This window comes from Somniosus microcephalus, chromosome 16 (genome assembly GCF_052327205.1).
Source record: "Somniosus microcephalus isolate GS21.2 chromosome 16, FLI_Smic_1.0, whole genome shotgun sequence".
Taxonomy (NCBI): Eukaryota; Metazoa; Chordata; class Chondrichthyes; order Squaliformes; family Somniosidae; genus Somniosus; species Somniosus microcephalus.
Genome location: NC_141002.1, coordinates 21,021,451 through 21,038,092, shown reverse-complemented (window position 1 = coordinate 21,038,092; position 16,642 = coordinate 21,021,451). Strand labels below are relative to the sequence as shown.

The 16,642-nt window shown below is 48.9% G+C and overlaps 1 protein-coding gene across 22 annotated transcripts in view; it reads right to left on the bottom strand.

Annotated features, from left to right (window-relative positions):
- Nucleotides 1-16,642, bottom strand: part of nrcama (neuronal cell adhesion molecule a) — a 498,783-nt gene that overhangs the window by 471,136 nt on the left and 11,005 nt on the right. For 18 of the 22 annotated variants that reach the window (XM_086008649.1, XM_086008662.1, XM_086008653.1 and 15 more), the window contains exon 2: nucleotides 3,753-3,869. The exons of the other annotated variants lie outside the window; for them this stretch is intronic. The gene's annotated coding sequence lies outside the window, so the exon portion shown is untranslated. The remainder of the gene's footprint in view (nucleotides 1-3,752; nucleotides 3,870-16,642) is intronic. 22 annotated transcript variants of the gene reach the window in all.

Here is a 16,642-nt window from a genome sequence, read left to right as displayed (position 1 = left end):
CTACGCCCAGATTGACAGGGAGGCCTTCAGCCTAGTGTGGGGAGTGAAAAAGTTCAATCACTATCTGCACGGGCAGAAATTCACCTTGCTGACTGATCACCAGCCTCGTCTCCATTTTTAATCCGAAGAAGGGCGTTCCAGTGATGACTGCACAACGACTACAAAGATGGTCACTTTTTCTAGGGGTGCACCACTATGAGATTGAATATAAGGGCACGAAACAGCATGGAAATGCTGATGGGCTATCATGCCTGCCACTGCCTACTGCGGAGGAAGCACCAGCAGTGGATCCTGTCGAAATATTCCATTCGACTATAGTTGAATACCTACCGGTAACTAACGCTTGAATCGAAAAGGAAACCCGAAATGACCCGACACTGTCTCGGGTATACGATTTGACGGCAAAGGGATGGCCAGCATATGGCGACTCACTGTTGCCAGCATTCTCGACAAGGAGAGAACAGCTGTCAGTGTGCCGGGGGACCTTGACGTGTGGATCCCGAGTGGTAATTCCACCCAAGTTAAGGGATAGAGTGCTCAATGAGCTTCATGAGGGTCATCTGGGAGGGGTAAAAATGAAAAGCCGAGCCAGGGCTTATGTGTGGTGGCCGGGAATCGATAAACAAATCGAGAACCTGACCAAGAGCTGCTCAGGATGCCAGAAAGTCCAAAATGCACCACCACAGGCCCCTCTACACCCATGGGAGTGGCCCTCATCTCCATGGCAACGGGTGCATATTGATTTTGCTGGTCCATTCATGGGCTCAATGTTTTTAATAGCCGTGGATGCGCACTCGAAATGGCCCGAGGTCATCAAAATGTCCTCCACCACCACAGAGAAAACTATTGCAGTCCTACGGACCATTTTTGCCAGGAATGGCTTGCCAGAACAGATTTGCTCTGACAACGGACCGCAGTTTGTGTCCAAAGAGTTCCGGAGGTTCTTGAAAAAGAATGGGGTAAGGCATTACACATCCGCCCCGTATCATCCAGCCACAAATGGATTGGCTGAGAGGTTCGTACAAACCTTTAAGAAGGCAATAAAGGCTATGTACAATGACAACATTCCGCTGCAGCACAAGGTGGACAATTTCCTGTTCGCCTACCGGAATGCGACACGTGCAATCACCAACCAGGCCCCAGCCATGATGTTCTTTAACCGAAGGTTAAGATCTCGCCTGGATTTGCTCAGACCAAACGTACGAAGAGATGTTGAGAGTAAGCAATTCCAGCACATCCATGAGAAGCCAACAAGGAGCTTCAATGTAGGGCAACCAGTCTACCGAACAGAAAAATGGCAGCCAGGAACGACATGCACACGGAAGGGCCCACTAATGTACACAGTGGACGTTGGGGAGAGCATCGTGAGACGCCATACTGACCAGATCCTAGAGTCACAGGAACAAGTCAACCCCAAGCCTCGCCCATACGTACCTGGTGATGAACCTGATGTACAGGTCGCATCTACCCCAGAAACAGTAGCATCGGAAGCTGATGAACCAACCGACAAGGGGCCAAAATCGCCTCCGCACCAAGAGCAAGACACTCGGGAAAGGCGCTATCCAGAAAGGATCAGGAAGCCTCCCCAAAGACTGAATATATAAATAGACTATTTTCAGCTAATGTTGCATGTTAAAAGTGTTAATTGTAATTAGTTTGATATTTAATTGTTAAATGAGTGTTATGGTACTGTTAATCTAAAAGGGGAGGAATTGTAATGTATATATCTTTAAGGGGGGAACTATCTTTTACAGCTCATGTATACTGCAGTACCGGCAGTGACCACACCTGTATATAGCACTGAGTAGTAATCTGTACAGATCAGTTGCAGTGTGAGCCACGTTAAGTAAGCACCTGTTGTACCGTTCTGTTGCATCTGTGTCTTATTATACACGGATGCAACACACCCCATCTCACTTTTGGCTTAGGATCCAATGTCGTTTCCTTGCACCTCTGTGAAATGCCTGGGGCTGTTTTTCTACATTAAAAGGAGTTATGTAAATACAAGTGGTTGCTGTAGATAGCGAGCGTCAGCAGCCACGTTGACCACAGAGGGCACTGCAGCTGAACCTGGTCACGTCCTTGCCCAACATCACATTGGACAGCAACCACACGTGGGCACACTAGCTGAACCCTAACCCAATGGGCACTAAGGCCAATAGCCGCACCCACTACTGCCGCCCTGGCTGAGGTCAGCTAGCTCCTCACAAACAGGGGGCCTCCCTCATCTGGAGGGCCACAGCTACTAGACTGCCTTAGCCAGCTCAGCCATCAGGGGAGTCGGGAAGCAAGATTTCATTCATAGTGTCATAGAAAGGTCAGTACAGGAGGAGGCGTCACAGCAGAACGATTGACTGTAACCCCATTTTCCATGTTCTTTCCAGTGCTCTTTAATATTTTCTTAACCTCTTAAATGTCACGGACTTGGCTCCTATAGCCACTTGCAGTCACATTCCAATGACTTTTTGTCTGCCAAATTCCTTCCGACTCCCCCCCATCTGCCCAACATTAATCCCGTCATTCACACCGCCAAAGCAGACCAACTGATCATTTGCCTCATTTCCTGTCTGTGAACATAAGAACATAAGAAGTAGGAGTAGGCCATACGGCCCCTCGGGCCTGCTCCGCCATTCAATAGGATCATGGCTGATCCGAACTTAGACTCACGTCCACTTCCCTGCCCTCTCCCCGTAACCCCTTATTCCCTTATCAGCTAGGAAACTGTCTATCTCCGTTTTAAATTTATTTAATGTTGCAGCTTCCACAGCTCTCTGGGGTAGCAAATTCCATAGATTTACTGCCCTCTGAGTGAAAAAGTTTCTCCTCATCTCAGTTTTGAAAGGGAAGCCCCTTATTCTAAGATTATGCCCCCTAGTTCTAGTCTCACCCATCAGTGGAAACATCCTCACCGCATCCACCCGATCAAGCCCCCTCACAATCGTATATGTTTCGATAAGATCGCCTCTCATTCTTCTGAATTCCAAGGAGTAGAGGCCCAACCTACTCAACCTTTCCTCATAAGTCAACCCCCTCATCTGCGGAATCAACCGAGTGAACCTTCTCTGAACTGTCTCGAGAGCAAGTATATCTTTTCTTAAATATGGAAACTAAAACTGTACGCAGTATTCCAGGTGTGGTCTCACCAGTACCCTGTATAACTGCAGCAAGACTTCCCCGCTTTTATACTCCATCCACCTTGCAATAAAAGCCAAGATTCCATTGGCCTTCCTGATCACCTGCTGTACCTGCATACTAACCTTCTGTGTTTCATGCACCAGGACCCCCAGATCCCTTTGTACTGTAGCACTTTGCAGTTTCTCTCCATTTAGATAATAACTTGCTCTTTGATTTTTTTCTGCCAAAGTGCATAACCTCACACTTTCCAACATTATATTTCATCTGCCAAATTTCTGCCCACTCACTTAGCCTGTCTATGTCCTTTTGCAGGTTTTTTATGTCCTCCTCACTCACTGCTTTCCCTCCCATCTTTGTATCGTCGGCAAACTTGGATACGTTGCACTCGGTCCCTTCCTCCAAATCGTTAATATAGATTGTAAATGTGGGATCTTGCCGTCGCAAACTGACTGCATATCAGCAGTGGTTGTACTTCAACGATGAGTCACCGACTTCGGAACGTCCCGACGAGATGATAGCCGCCAAACAAACGCAAGTTCTTCCGAGTATTAACCAGGGAAGTTTTGCCCTTTCGTTATCGATTGATCAACCAGTAGAAATAATCTTTCACTACTTACTCTCAAACTCTTCCAAAATTTTGACCATTTCCATTAGATTTCCCCACTTGAAGACCTCTGCTCCAGAGAACACAGCCCTGACGATCCAAGTCTCAGTAGAACGATTATCCTCTCATCCTGATTAATAAGCGAGAGAACAGGAAGTTTTTTCATTGTAAAGACAGTCTGATTATTCCAAATCATCTTGCGAAAACAAGAAAGAACTGGTACTATTTTCTCATGATTCATTTCTAAATTTTAACAAAAAAGGTTTCATTTACTCTCTCTCCCCTGAACCCCGGGGCAGCTTGATTTGATTTTACTCAGCTCTAAGCAACAAGTGCTTCAAGTACAAATCAGGAAACATAGAAGATAGGAACAGGAGTAGGCCATTCGGCCCATCGAGCCCGCTCCACCATTTAATGAGACCATGGCTGATCATCCAAATTCAATACCCTGTCCCTGCTTTCTCCCCATATCCCCTGATCCCTTTAGCCTCAAGAAATATATCTAACTCCTTCTTGAATATATTTAATGAATTGGCCTCAACTGCCTTGTGTGGTAGAGAATTCCACAGGTTCACCACTCTCTGGGTGAAGAAATTCCTCCTCATCTCAGTCCTAAATGGCTTACCCCTTATCCTTAAACTGTGACCCCTGGTTCTGGACTCCCCCGCCATCAGGAACATCCTTCCTGCATCTCGTCTGTCCAGTCCTGTTAGAATATTATAAGTTTCAATGAGATCCCCTCTCATTTTTCTAAACTCTAGCGAATAAGCCTAATCGACCCAATCTCTCCTCATACGTCATTCCTGCCATCCCAGGTATCAGTCTGGTGAATCTGCGCTGAACTCTCTCCATGGCAAGAACATCCTTCCTCAGATAAGGCGACCAAAACTGCACACAATACTCAAGGTGTGGTCTCACCAAGGCCCTGTACAACTGCAGCAAGACTTCCTTGCTCCTGTACTCAAATCCTCTCGCTATGAAGGCCAACATACCATTTGCCTTCTTAACCGCCTGCTGCACCTGCATGCTTACCTTCAGCGACTGGTGCACAAGGACACCTAGGTCTCGTTGCACTCCCCCTTTTCCCAATCTATTGCCGTTCAGATAATAATCTGTCTTCCTGTTTTTGCCACCGAAGTCGATAACCTCGCATTTATCCACATTATACTGCATTTGCCATGCATCTGCCCAATCACCCAACCTGTCCAAATCGTACTGGAGTTTCTCTGCATCCTCCTCACAGCACACACGCCCACCCAGCTTTGTGTCATCTGCAAATTTGGAGTTATTAGATCTAGTTCCCTTGTCTAGATCATTCATATATATTTTGTGAATAGCTGGGGTCCTAGCACCGATCCCTGCGGTACCCCACTAGTCACTGCCTGCCACTCGGAAAAAGACCCGTTTATTCCAAAGAAAGAAAAGGCTGAAACAAAGCTGGGAAGTCTCCGGGGAGCCGAGGGCAGTGCCAGGCTCAGCATTGCATACACCCCAGCGAGGGTTATTGGGAGAAGCTGTGTGCCCAGCCTATCGCTTTCCACCCCACCAGCCAGATTACCCATCCAATATATACCATTCCATTGTAGACGGCAGTGCCGCCACTCCCCCGCCCCCAGCAGAGGCAGTGCCGCCACTCCCCCGCCCCCAGCAGAGGCAGAGCCGCCACTCCCCCGCCCCCAGCAGAGGCAGACCCGCCACCCCCCCTCCCCCAGCAGGGGCAGTGCCACCACTCCCCCGCCCCCAGCAGAGGCAGTGCCGCCACTCCCCCGCCCCCAGCAGAGGCAGTGCCGCCACTCCCCCGCCCCCAGTAGAGGCAGTGCCGCCACTCCCCCGCCCCCAGTAGAGGCAGTGCCGCCACTCCCCCGCCCCCAGTGGAGGCAGTGCCGCCACTCCCCCGCCCCCAGCAGAGGCAGTGCCACCACTCCCCCGCCCCCAGCAGAGGCAGTGCCGCCACTCCCCCGCCCCCAGCAGAGGCAGTGCCGCCACTCCCCCGCCCCCAGCAGAGGCAGTGCCGCCACTCCCCCGCCCCCAGTAGAGGCAGTGCCGCCACTCCCCCGCCCCCAGTAGAGGCAGTGCCGCCACTCCCCCGCCCCCAGTGGAGGCAGTGCCGCCACTCCCCCGCCCCCAGCGGAGGCAGTGCCGCCACACCCCCGCCCCCAGCGGAGGCAGTGCCGCCACTCCCCCGCCCCCAGCAGAGGCAGTGCCGCCACTCCCCCGCCCCCAGCAGAGGCAGTGCCGCCACTCCCCCGCCCCCAGTAGAGGCAGTGCCGCCACTCCCCCGCCCCCCAGTAGAGGCAGAGCCACCACTCCCCCGCCCCCAGCGGAGGCAGTGCCACCACTCCCCCGCCCCCAGCAGAGGCAGTGCCGCCATTCCCCCGCCCCCAGCAGAGGCAGTGCCGCCACTCCCCCGCCCCCAGTAGAGGCAGTGCCACCACTCCCCCGCCCCCAGCAGAGGCAGTGCCGCCACTCCCCCGCCCCCAGGAGAGGCAGAGCCACCACTCCCCCGCCCCCAGCAGAGGCAGAGCCGCCACTCCCCCGCCCCCAGCAGAGGCAGTGCCGCCACTCCCCCGCCCCCAGTAGAGGCAGAGCCACCACTCCCCCGCCCCCCAGTAGAGGCAGTGCCGCCACTCCCCCGCCCCCAGCAGAGGCAGTGCCGCCACTCCCCCGCCCCCAGTAGAGGCAGTGCCGCCACTCCCCCGCCCCCCAGTAGAGGCAGTGCCGCCACTCCCCCGCCCCCCAGTAGAGGCAGTGCCGCCACTCCCCCGCCCCCCAGTAGAGGCAGTGCCGCCACTCCCCCGCCCCCCAGCAGAGGCAGAGCCGCCACTCCCCCGCCCCCAGCAGAGGCAGTGCCATGCCTGAACATGGTGGTGCCACTACCTAACCCACCTCAGTCCACCCAAACCGACTTGCATCAATCGCCCATGTAGATGCCCTTTCAAGCCATTTCATTCAGCAATAGAGCTTTGAACTTAATGCTTAGTCTCACAGTTCAAGTTACAGAAGCTGCAGCTGTGCAATTTTACTACACTCAGGCTGGGCCCAGCCTAGGGTGGGCTCAATCTGGAGATAAAGCAAGCAGTATCCCAATTTAGACTGGAGTCAGACAGAAGTCAGCCAAGCAGCTAAGTGCTGCATAACACAGCAGCAAATCACTGAATTCACTGAGGAACTTAGTGAAGCACGTGCTCGAGAAGACATCTGTGTGCTAGGATACTGTGGTGGAGACTCTCGTCTTGGTCGACTTTCTGATCTGGGATTAATAATACAAGTGAACACAGGTCAATACATTTGAGGCCTGGAGTTTCCGCTGGTTATTTCCAGCATAATGTGCCCAGATCAGCCAAACTAGCGCAAAAGATCGAGGAATTTCCGCACGCAAATTACGTCCAGCGCAAATCGAGTTTGTGATCTTTGGTTTAAAAATCATTGCAGTGGAACTGGCCCCACCCACAAAACTGGCCACCCCCCTCCCCCAGATCAAGCTAATCACCACGGCGAGTTTCCGCTAATTGCACCCATTTGCGGGCCTTTGGGGAGGCTCTAAAAATCAAGCTGCTTTTTTTGGCGCAAGGATACAAATGGGGACATTTTAAAAATATTTAATTTACTAAGACACTGACTACTGTACACCGATGAGATGAGTAAATGGTTCTGTATAGCTTTTTAAAGTCAGTTTTGTTATTTAAAATAGGGTCACACACAGGTGGTGAACTAGACACAAAGACTATTTTGTGATGAACCCATTTTCAGCTGTATTAATCAAACTACACCAGGTTACCCCTCCTAAATATATTAAAAAATATTTTTAATGTTTTTAGAAAAAATAACGTTCTAAAACGCAGCCCGATCGTGCTGGTTCGTGGAAGATTTTACATTCAGCGATATGCAAATGAGTTTGAGCGGAAATTGGAGCAAGAGAGAAAACCACTTCTGATCGCCAATTGCGCCCAACGCGGAAATTCTTGGCCCAAGTCTCTTCAGTCGGACTCAGGATCATTAGCGTGGCCCAGAGCACAAACTGTGCAGTCTTCAGGACGGTACTGTGGGAGAGTGCAAAACTGGAGAAGGTGGGGAAAGTGGGGTGAAAAAGGAGTTCCACTTTCAGCTGTCCAGGCCCCAAGCTCTGGAATTCCCTCCCTAAAGCTCTCCACCTCTCTCCCTTGTCCATTTAAGACGCTCATTAAAACCTACCTCTTTAACAAAGCATTTACTCACCCATTCAAATGCCTCCTTCTTGGCTCAGTGTCAATTTTTGTTTGATTACTCTTCCCTGAAACATCCTGGGATGTTTTCCTAGGTTAAGGCCATCTCTGACCACTTCTTTGTATCTCTCTCCACCCATATCCCCCTTGCCCCGCCCAACCTTACTCCTTTCTGTGTCCGTCCCTGGAAAACCCTCCCCCAACTCACTTACAACTGCACTTTCAAAATCCCAACTGTCCAGCCTTTGGCCCTCCATTCACAACATTTCTGTAACTACCAATCTGCTCAACCACACCCTCACCACCACCTTTGATACCCTAGTCCCCAATAAAACCATTACACTCTCTCACCCTGGCCGTTCCCCCTAGTATGATCCTCATCTCCACTCCCTTAAGTCCAAGAGATGCAGACTTGAACGGATATGGCGGGTAACTTGTTTAGCCATACATTTCCAGATCTACCTGGACCATAAAGCATTATTGGGTCCTGCTCTCATCTGCCAAATCTGCTCACTATTCCAGGATCATTCTGGAATTCAAAGATAACTCCCCGGCTTCTATTCTCTACTGCAAACCATCTTCTCAAACCCCTCTCCCCTGTCTCCTCCAATAACAAGTGTGAGGAGCTCATGGACTTTGTCACTAAGATCGAGACCATCCGATCAGCTGCCTCTGCCACTTCCCTTCCTTCCCACAGCCCACTGGGCCAAACTTCTTCTAAGGTTCCCCCCTACCCTAGCCCTGAACTTGCATCTTTCTCCAGTTTCTCTCCGATCTCCCTTCACGCCCTCTCCGAGCTCATCTTGTCCATGAGATCCACTTACTGCTCCCTCGACCCTATTCCCACTAAACTGCTGACCACTCAACTTCCTTTTCTGGCTTAACAACAGAAAATGCTGGAAAAACTCAGCAGGTCAGGCAACATCCGTGGAGAGAAATTTGAGTTGACGTTTCGGGTCGAACCCTTCTTCAAAACAGACTTGAACGGGTTTTGAAGAAGGGTTCGACCCGAAACGTCAACTCAAATTTCTCTCCACGGATGTTGCCTGACCTACTGAGTTTTTCCAGCATTTTCTGTTATTATTTCGGATTTTCAATATCTGCAGTATTTTGTTATCTTCCTTTTCTGGCTCCCATGTTCGCGGATATTGTTAACGGTTCTCTCTCCTCAGGTACTGTCATCCTCTCCTTCAAATCTACCATCATCATCCCTCTCTTCAAAAAAACCAACCCTCGACCCCTCCGTCCTTGCAAACTACCACCCCATCTCCAACACCCCCTTTCCTCTCCAAAGTCCTTGAACACGTTTTCGCCTCCCAAATCCATGCCCATCTCTCCCAGAACTCCACATCTGAATCCCTCCAATCCGGTTTCCGCCACCACAGTACTGAAAAGGCTGTCATCAAAGTCACAAATGATATCATTGTGACTGTGACAAAGGTAAACTATCCCCTCTCATCCTTCTCAACCGGTCTGCAGCCTTTGACATGGTTGACTATTCCATCCTCCTCCAACGCCTCTCCACCGTCGTACAGCTGGGTGGGACTTTGCTCACCTGGTTCCATTCTTATCTATCTAATCGTAGCCAGAGAATCACCTGCAATGACTTCTCTTCCCATAAAAACATAGAAACATAGAAGATAGGAGCAGGAGTAGGCCATTCGGCCCTTCAAGCCTGCTCCACCATTCAATGAGATCATGGCTGATCATCCAAATTCAGTACCCTGTCCCTGCCTTCTCCCCATATCCCTTGATCCCTTTAGCCTTAAGAAATATATCCAACTCCTTCTTGAATATATTTAATGAACTGGCCTCGACTGCCCTCTGTGGCAGAGAATTCCACAGGTTCACCACTCTCTGGGTGAAGAAATTCCTCCTCATTTCAGTCCTCAATGGCTTACCCCTTATCCTTAGACTATGACCCCTGGTTCTGGACTCCCTGGCCATCAGAAACATCCTTCCTGCATCTAGTCTGTCCAGGCCTGACAGAATTTTATAGGTTTCGATGAGATCCCCTCTCAATCTTCTAAACTCCAGTGAGTATAAGCCCAATTGACACAATCTCTCCTCATACGTCATTCCTGCCATCCCAGGTATCAGCCTGGTGAATCTTCGTTACACTCCTTCCATGGCAAGAACGTCCTTCCTCAGGTAAGGTGACCAAAACTGCACACAATACTCAAGGTGTGGTCTCACCAAGGCCCTGTACAACTGCAGCAAGACATCCTTGTTCTTGTACTTGAACCCTCTTGCTACGAAGGCCAACATACCATTTGCCTTCTTAACTGCCTGCTGCACCTGCATGCTTACCTTCAGCGACTGGTGCACAAGAACAACTAGGTCTCTTTGCACTTCCCCTTCTCCCAATCTATTGCCATTCAAATAATAATCTGCCTTCCTGTTTTTGCCACCAAAGTGGATAACCTCACATTTATCCACATTATAGTGCATTTGCCATGTTTCTGCCCAATCACCCAACCTGTCCAAATTGTACTGGAGTTTCACGACATCCTCCTCACAGCATACCTTCCCACCCAGCTTTGTGTCGTCTGCAAATTTGGAGATATTACATCCAATTCCCTCGTCCAGATCATTAATATATATTGTGAACAGCTGGGGTCCTAGGACCGATCCTTGCGGTACCCCACTAGTCACTGCCTGCCACTCGAAAAACGACCCGTTTATTCCAACTCTTTGCTTTCTGTCCGCCAACCAGTTCTCTATCCAAGTCAATACCTTGCCCCCAATCCCATGTGCCTTAATTTTGCACGCTAGTCTCTTATGCGGGACCTTATCAAAAGCCTTCTGAAAATCCAAATACACCACTTCCACTGGTTCTCCCTTATCTATTTTACCAGTTACATCCTCAAAAAATTCCAGTAGATTAGTCAAGCATGATTTACCTTTTGTAAATCCATGTTGACTTTGTCCGATCCAGTCACTGCTTTCCAAGTGCTCTGCTATTACATCTTTTATAATGGACTCTAGCATTTTCCCCACTACTGATGTCAAGCTTACCAGTCTATAATTCCCCGCCTTTTCTCTATCACCTTTTTTGAATAGTGGGGTAACATTAGCTACCCGCCAATCCATGGGTACCGTTCCAGAGTCTATCGAGTTCTGGAAGATGACCAGCAATGCATCTACTATTTCTAGGGCCACTTCCTTAAGTACCCTGGGATGTAGATTATCAGGCCCTGGGGATTTATCGGCCTTCAGTCCCATCAATTTTCCTAACGCCATTTCCCTACAAATACTGATTTCTTTCAGTTCCACCGTTTCATCAGACCCTATGTTCCCCGGCATCTCTGGGAGGTTATTTGTGTCCTCCTTTGTGAAGACACAACCAAAATACGTATTTAGTTGGTCTGCCATTTCTTTGTTCCCCATTATAAATTCCCCCGATTCTGACTGCAAGGGACCTATGCTTGACTTCACCAATCTTTTTCTCTTCACATATCTATAAAAGCTTTTACAGTCAGTTTTTATGTTCCCTGCAAGCTTACTCTCATTCTATTTTCCCTTTCTTAATTAATCCCTTTGTCCTCCTTTGTTGACTCCTAAACTGCTCCCAATCCTCAGGATTATTGCTTTTTCTGGCCAATTTATATGCCCTCTCCTTGGACCTTATGCTATCCCTAATTTCCCTTGTTAGCCACGGTTGGGTCACCTTTTTTGTTTTATTTTTATGCTAAACTGGGATGAACAAATTTTGTAGTTCATCCATTTGGTCTTTGAATGTTTGCCATTGCCTATCCACCGTCAACCCTTTGAGTGACATTCCCCAATCAATCCTACCCAACTCGCTCCTCAGACCATCGTAGTTTCCTTTATTTAAATTGAGGACCCTAGTCTCCGAGTCAACTACTTCATTCTCCATCTTAATGAAGAATTCGATCATATTATGATCGCTCCGACCCAAGGGGCCTCGTACAACAAGATTGTTAATTAATCCTTTCTCGTTACATAATACCCAGTCCAAGATGGCCTGATCTCTGGTTGGTTCCTCAACATATTGGTCCAGGAAACCATCCCGTAAACACTCCAGGAATTCCTCCTCCACAGTATTGTTACTAATTTGGTTGGCCCAATCTATATGTAGATTAAAGTCACCCATGATGACTGCTGTGCCCTTATTGCACGCTTCTTTAATTTCCCTTTTAATGCCACCCCCAACCTCCGCCTTACTGTTTGGAGGTCTATAAACCACTCCCACTAACGTTTTTTTCCCCTTAGTATTTCTCAGTTCTACCCATACAGATTCCACCTCATCAGAGCTAATATCCTTCATTACAATTGTGTTAATCCCTTCTTTAACCAGTAATGCTACCCCACCTCCCTTTCCTTTTTGCCTATCTTTCCTGAATATCGAATACCCCTGGATGTTGAGTTCCCAGTCCTGTCCTTCCTTGAGCCACGTTTCCGTAATCCCAACCAAATCATATTTGTTTACTTCTATTTGCGCAGCCAATTCATCCACCTTATTACAAATGCTCCTCGCATTAAGACACAAAGCCTTCAGGCTTGTTTTTTTAATGCTCTTAAACCTATTAGAATTATTATTTACTGTGGCCATGTTTGATTTAAACCGTTGATTTCTCTGACTGCCACTTTTGTTTTTCTCCTTCCTATCTTTTGCTTTTATCCTTGTTTCCCTTTCCTCTGTCTCCCTGCTCAGGTTCCCAACCCCCTGCCATTTTAGATTAAACCCTCCCCCACAGCACTAGCAAACACTCCCCCTAGGACATCGGTTCCAGCCCTGCCCAGGTGCAAACCGTCCGTTTGGTATCGGTTCTGGGGGAGGTGGGACCAGTTCAATGTCCCAGGAACTTGAATCCCTCCCCCTGGCACCATTCCTCTAGCCACGTATTCATCTGAAGTATCCTTCTATTTCTACTCTGACTAGCACGTGGCACTGGTAGCAATCCTGAGATTACTACCTTTGAGGTCCTGTTTACTAATTTATCTCCTAACTCCCTATATTCCGCTTTTAGGACCTCATCCTGTTTTTTACCTATATCGTTGGTGCCTATATGCACCACGACAACTGGCTGTTCACCCTCCCCTTCCAAGGTGTTCTGCAGCCGCTCGGAGACATCCTTGACCCTTGCACCAGGGAGGCAACACACCATCCTGGAGTCTCGTTTGGGGCCGCAGAAACGCCTATCTATTCCCCTTACAATTGAATCCCCTATTACTATAGCTCTAACCCTCTTTTTCCTCCCATTCTGTGCAGCAGAGCCATCCCTGGTGCCAGGAAGTTGGCTGCTGCTGCCTTCCTCTGATAAGCCATCCTCCCCAACAGTACTCAAAGTGGTGTATCTGTTGGAGAGGGGGATGGCCACAGGGGACCCCTGCACTACCTGCCTGCACCTAGTACTCTGCCTGTTGGTCACCCGTTCCCTTTCTTCCTGTCCAACCTCTTCCTGCGGTGTGTCCAACTCCGTAAATGTGCTATTCACGATGTCCTGAGCATCGTGAATGCTCCAGTATGTATCCAATCGCAGCTCCAGTGCCGCAATGTGGTCTGTCAGTAGCTGCAGCTGGATGCACTTCCTGCACATGTAGTTGTCAGGGACACAGGAAGTGTCCCTGAGTTCCCACATATCGCAGGAGGAGCAGATCACGGGGCCTGGCTGTCCTGCCATGACTTACCCTTTAATTAATTGAATTTAAATTAAATCAATCAATCCCACTAATTACACTACAGTTAACTGGTTTACCAACAGTCCCTGCTACACTAGAGAGACCTTAGCAACTATAAACCAGAGTTAAAGTTTAAAAAAAGAGAAAAATACTCACCAACCAATCACTTACCTGCTTCCTGGTGATGTCACACTTTGATTACTTTTTACCTCTCTCCCCTGCTGTTGAATTGGTCGGGCTGCTCCTGACTCACTGCCGCCAGTTTCAAACTGCCGCCGACGCTCAGTGTTCCCACGCAGGCCCGCTCTGGTCGGGCTGCTCCTGACTCACTGCCGCCAGTTTCAAACTGCCACCGACGCTCAGTGTTCCCACGCAGGCCCGCTCTGGTCGGGCTGCTCCTGACTCACTGCCGCCAGTTTCAAACTGCCACCGGTTTCAAACTGCCACCGACGCTCAGTGTTCCCACGCAGGCCCACTCTGGTCGGGCTGCTCCTGACTCACTGCCACTCCCACATCGTTACCTCTGGTGTCCCCCAAGGATCTATCCTTGGCCCCCCACCCTATTTCTCATCTGCATGCTGCCCCACAATGGCATCAGTTTCGACATGTATGCGGCCGACACCCAGCTTTACCTCACCACCACTTCTCTCGACCCCCTCCACTATCTGAATTGTCAGACTGCTTGTCCGACAGCAGAAATTTCCTCCAACTAAATATTGGGAAGACCGAAACCATTGTTTTCGGTCCCCGCCACAAACTCCGTTCCCTAGCCACCGACTCCATCACTCTCCCTAGCATATGTCTGAGGCTGAACCATACTGTTCGCAAACTTGGTGTCATATGTGACCCTGAAATGAGCTTCTGACCACATATCCGCTCCATCACCAAGACCGCCTGTTTCCACCTGTGATACATTGCCCGTCTCCGCCCTTGCCTCAGCTCATCCACTGCTGAAACCCTCATCCATGCCTTTATTACCTCTAGACTTGATTATTCCAACGCACTCCTGGCTGGCCTCCCACAGTCTACCTTCTGTAAACTTGAGGTCATCCAAAACTCGGCTGCCCGTGTTCTAACTTGTACCAAGTCCTGTTCACCAATCACCCCTGTGCTCACTGATCTACATTGGTTCCCAGTTGAGCAACACCTTGATTTTATAATTCTCATCCTTGTTTTCAAATCCCTCCATGGCCTCGCCCCTCCCTATCTCTAACCTCCTTCAGCCCCACAACTCCACCCCCCACCCCCCGGCCACTCCCGAGATATCTGCACTCCTCAAATTCTGGCCTCTTCAGCATCCCTGATTATAATCTCACCACTATTGGTGGCCGCGCCGTCAGCTGCCGAGGTCCCAAGCTCTGGAATTCCCTAGCTAAACCCCTCGGCCTCGCTTTCTTCCTTTAAAACACTTCTTAAAACCTACCTCTTTGGCCAAGCTTTTGGTCATCTGCCCTAATATCTCTGTGTGGCTCCGTGTTTTACAACACTCCTGTGAAGCACCTTGGGACATTTCACTATATTAAAAGGCATTATATAAATACAAGCTGTTGTTGTAGAAGGCGCTATATAAATGCAAGTTGTTATTGCTGAGCAGGGCTGCAAGTGTGCAAAAGGCCGAATCATGTGAGAAATATCAAGGATTCTGTTTCGCGGCTTTCTCCTTTTCTCTCTTGCGCTGCAGTTCTACAGGTGTCAGCAGCCCTGTGGTAACTCACCCAGTGGCCATGCACGAGTCTAAATGGGCTATTCGACGATGTAGGGTCTCACAGATCAGCTCAAAGTTGTCCTTGTCTGCACCCCACTCTCTACCTAGTCCATGAGCAGAGGTTACTGCACAGTGATTAGGAGCACGAACCCTGGCTGATGTTTCCATCCATAGTCCTGGGGAAACGGAGGCCAACTGGATCATCCCAAGTGTTGTCCTGGCTGTGATCAGCTAACCTCAGACAGAATGAGGACTTTCCTGCTCTGGTGGCTCAGCACAGGATAAAACTCGCTGAAGTACGAGGCAAAGTCAGATATATAGAACTTTAAATGTGACAACTTCAAATTGAGATTACAGTTTAAAGACTTCATGGGCAAGAGACCCAATACAGAAAGGTTAGTACAGCAAATCAAATTTGAACATTTGCTTTCCAAGTGTTGATCCTCAAGTCCAAATCCTGTGTTATTTTAAACCCTTTATCCCTCCTTAATTGCAGTACATTATGTGAAATACAGACTAGATAATGTGAAATACAGACTAGATAATGTAATGTTGAAGGGGGAAAATTCAAAACGAATCTTTGGAAACAATGAGTGAGTGGTCAATCTATGGAATGGGGAGACAGTGGAAGCATTCAAATGCAAATTCGATTTTTTTTTCCCCAGAAAATAACATTTTGGGATACAGGAGTTCTCCCGGTTATCCTGACCAACATTTATCCCTCAACCAACATCACTAAAACAGATAGTCTGGTCATTATCACACTGCTGTTTGTGGGACCTTGCTGTGCGCAAATTGGCTGCCGCGTTTACTACAACAGTGACTGCACTTCAAAAAAGTGCTTCATTAGCTGGAAAGCGATTTTGCGACATCCCATGGTCGTGAAAGGAGCTATATAAATGCAAATCTTTCTTTTTTTGTTTTGAGACGGAACATGGTGAGTGTAGCGGGCTTGGGAGAAACAGGTGAATTTGGACCTGTGATTCCCAAAGCTCTCCACCACTGGGAGTTTTCCTCACCTCATGTCTGGGTCTGTTGTAGACTAATCGATAGAGATTGTTGCTCTGATTAGTCAACAACTCCATTATTGTTGTATCCTGAGACTACCAGGATGGTAGAAGGTGAACTAGATGGATCTTGAGCTATTGTCATCTAGCAATCCCCATATTCCACAGATGCAGTGTCAGCATACCACCCATACCCAATGGAACATTCTTACTGGCCGAATACCCCACTTACAAATGCCAATGAGTGCACAGGCTTAAGGATACCCTCGACAAGTTGCTGCGTACACACTACACATTAAATTGCTACAGTGCCAATGGTGCGGATCAACACAGCCCAGCTGAG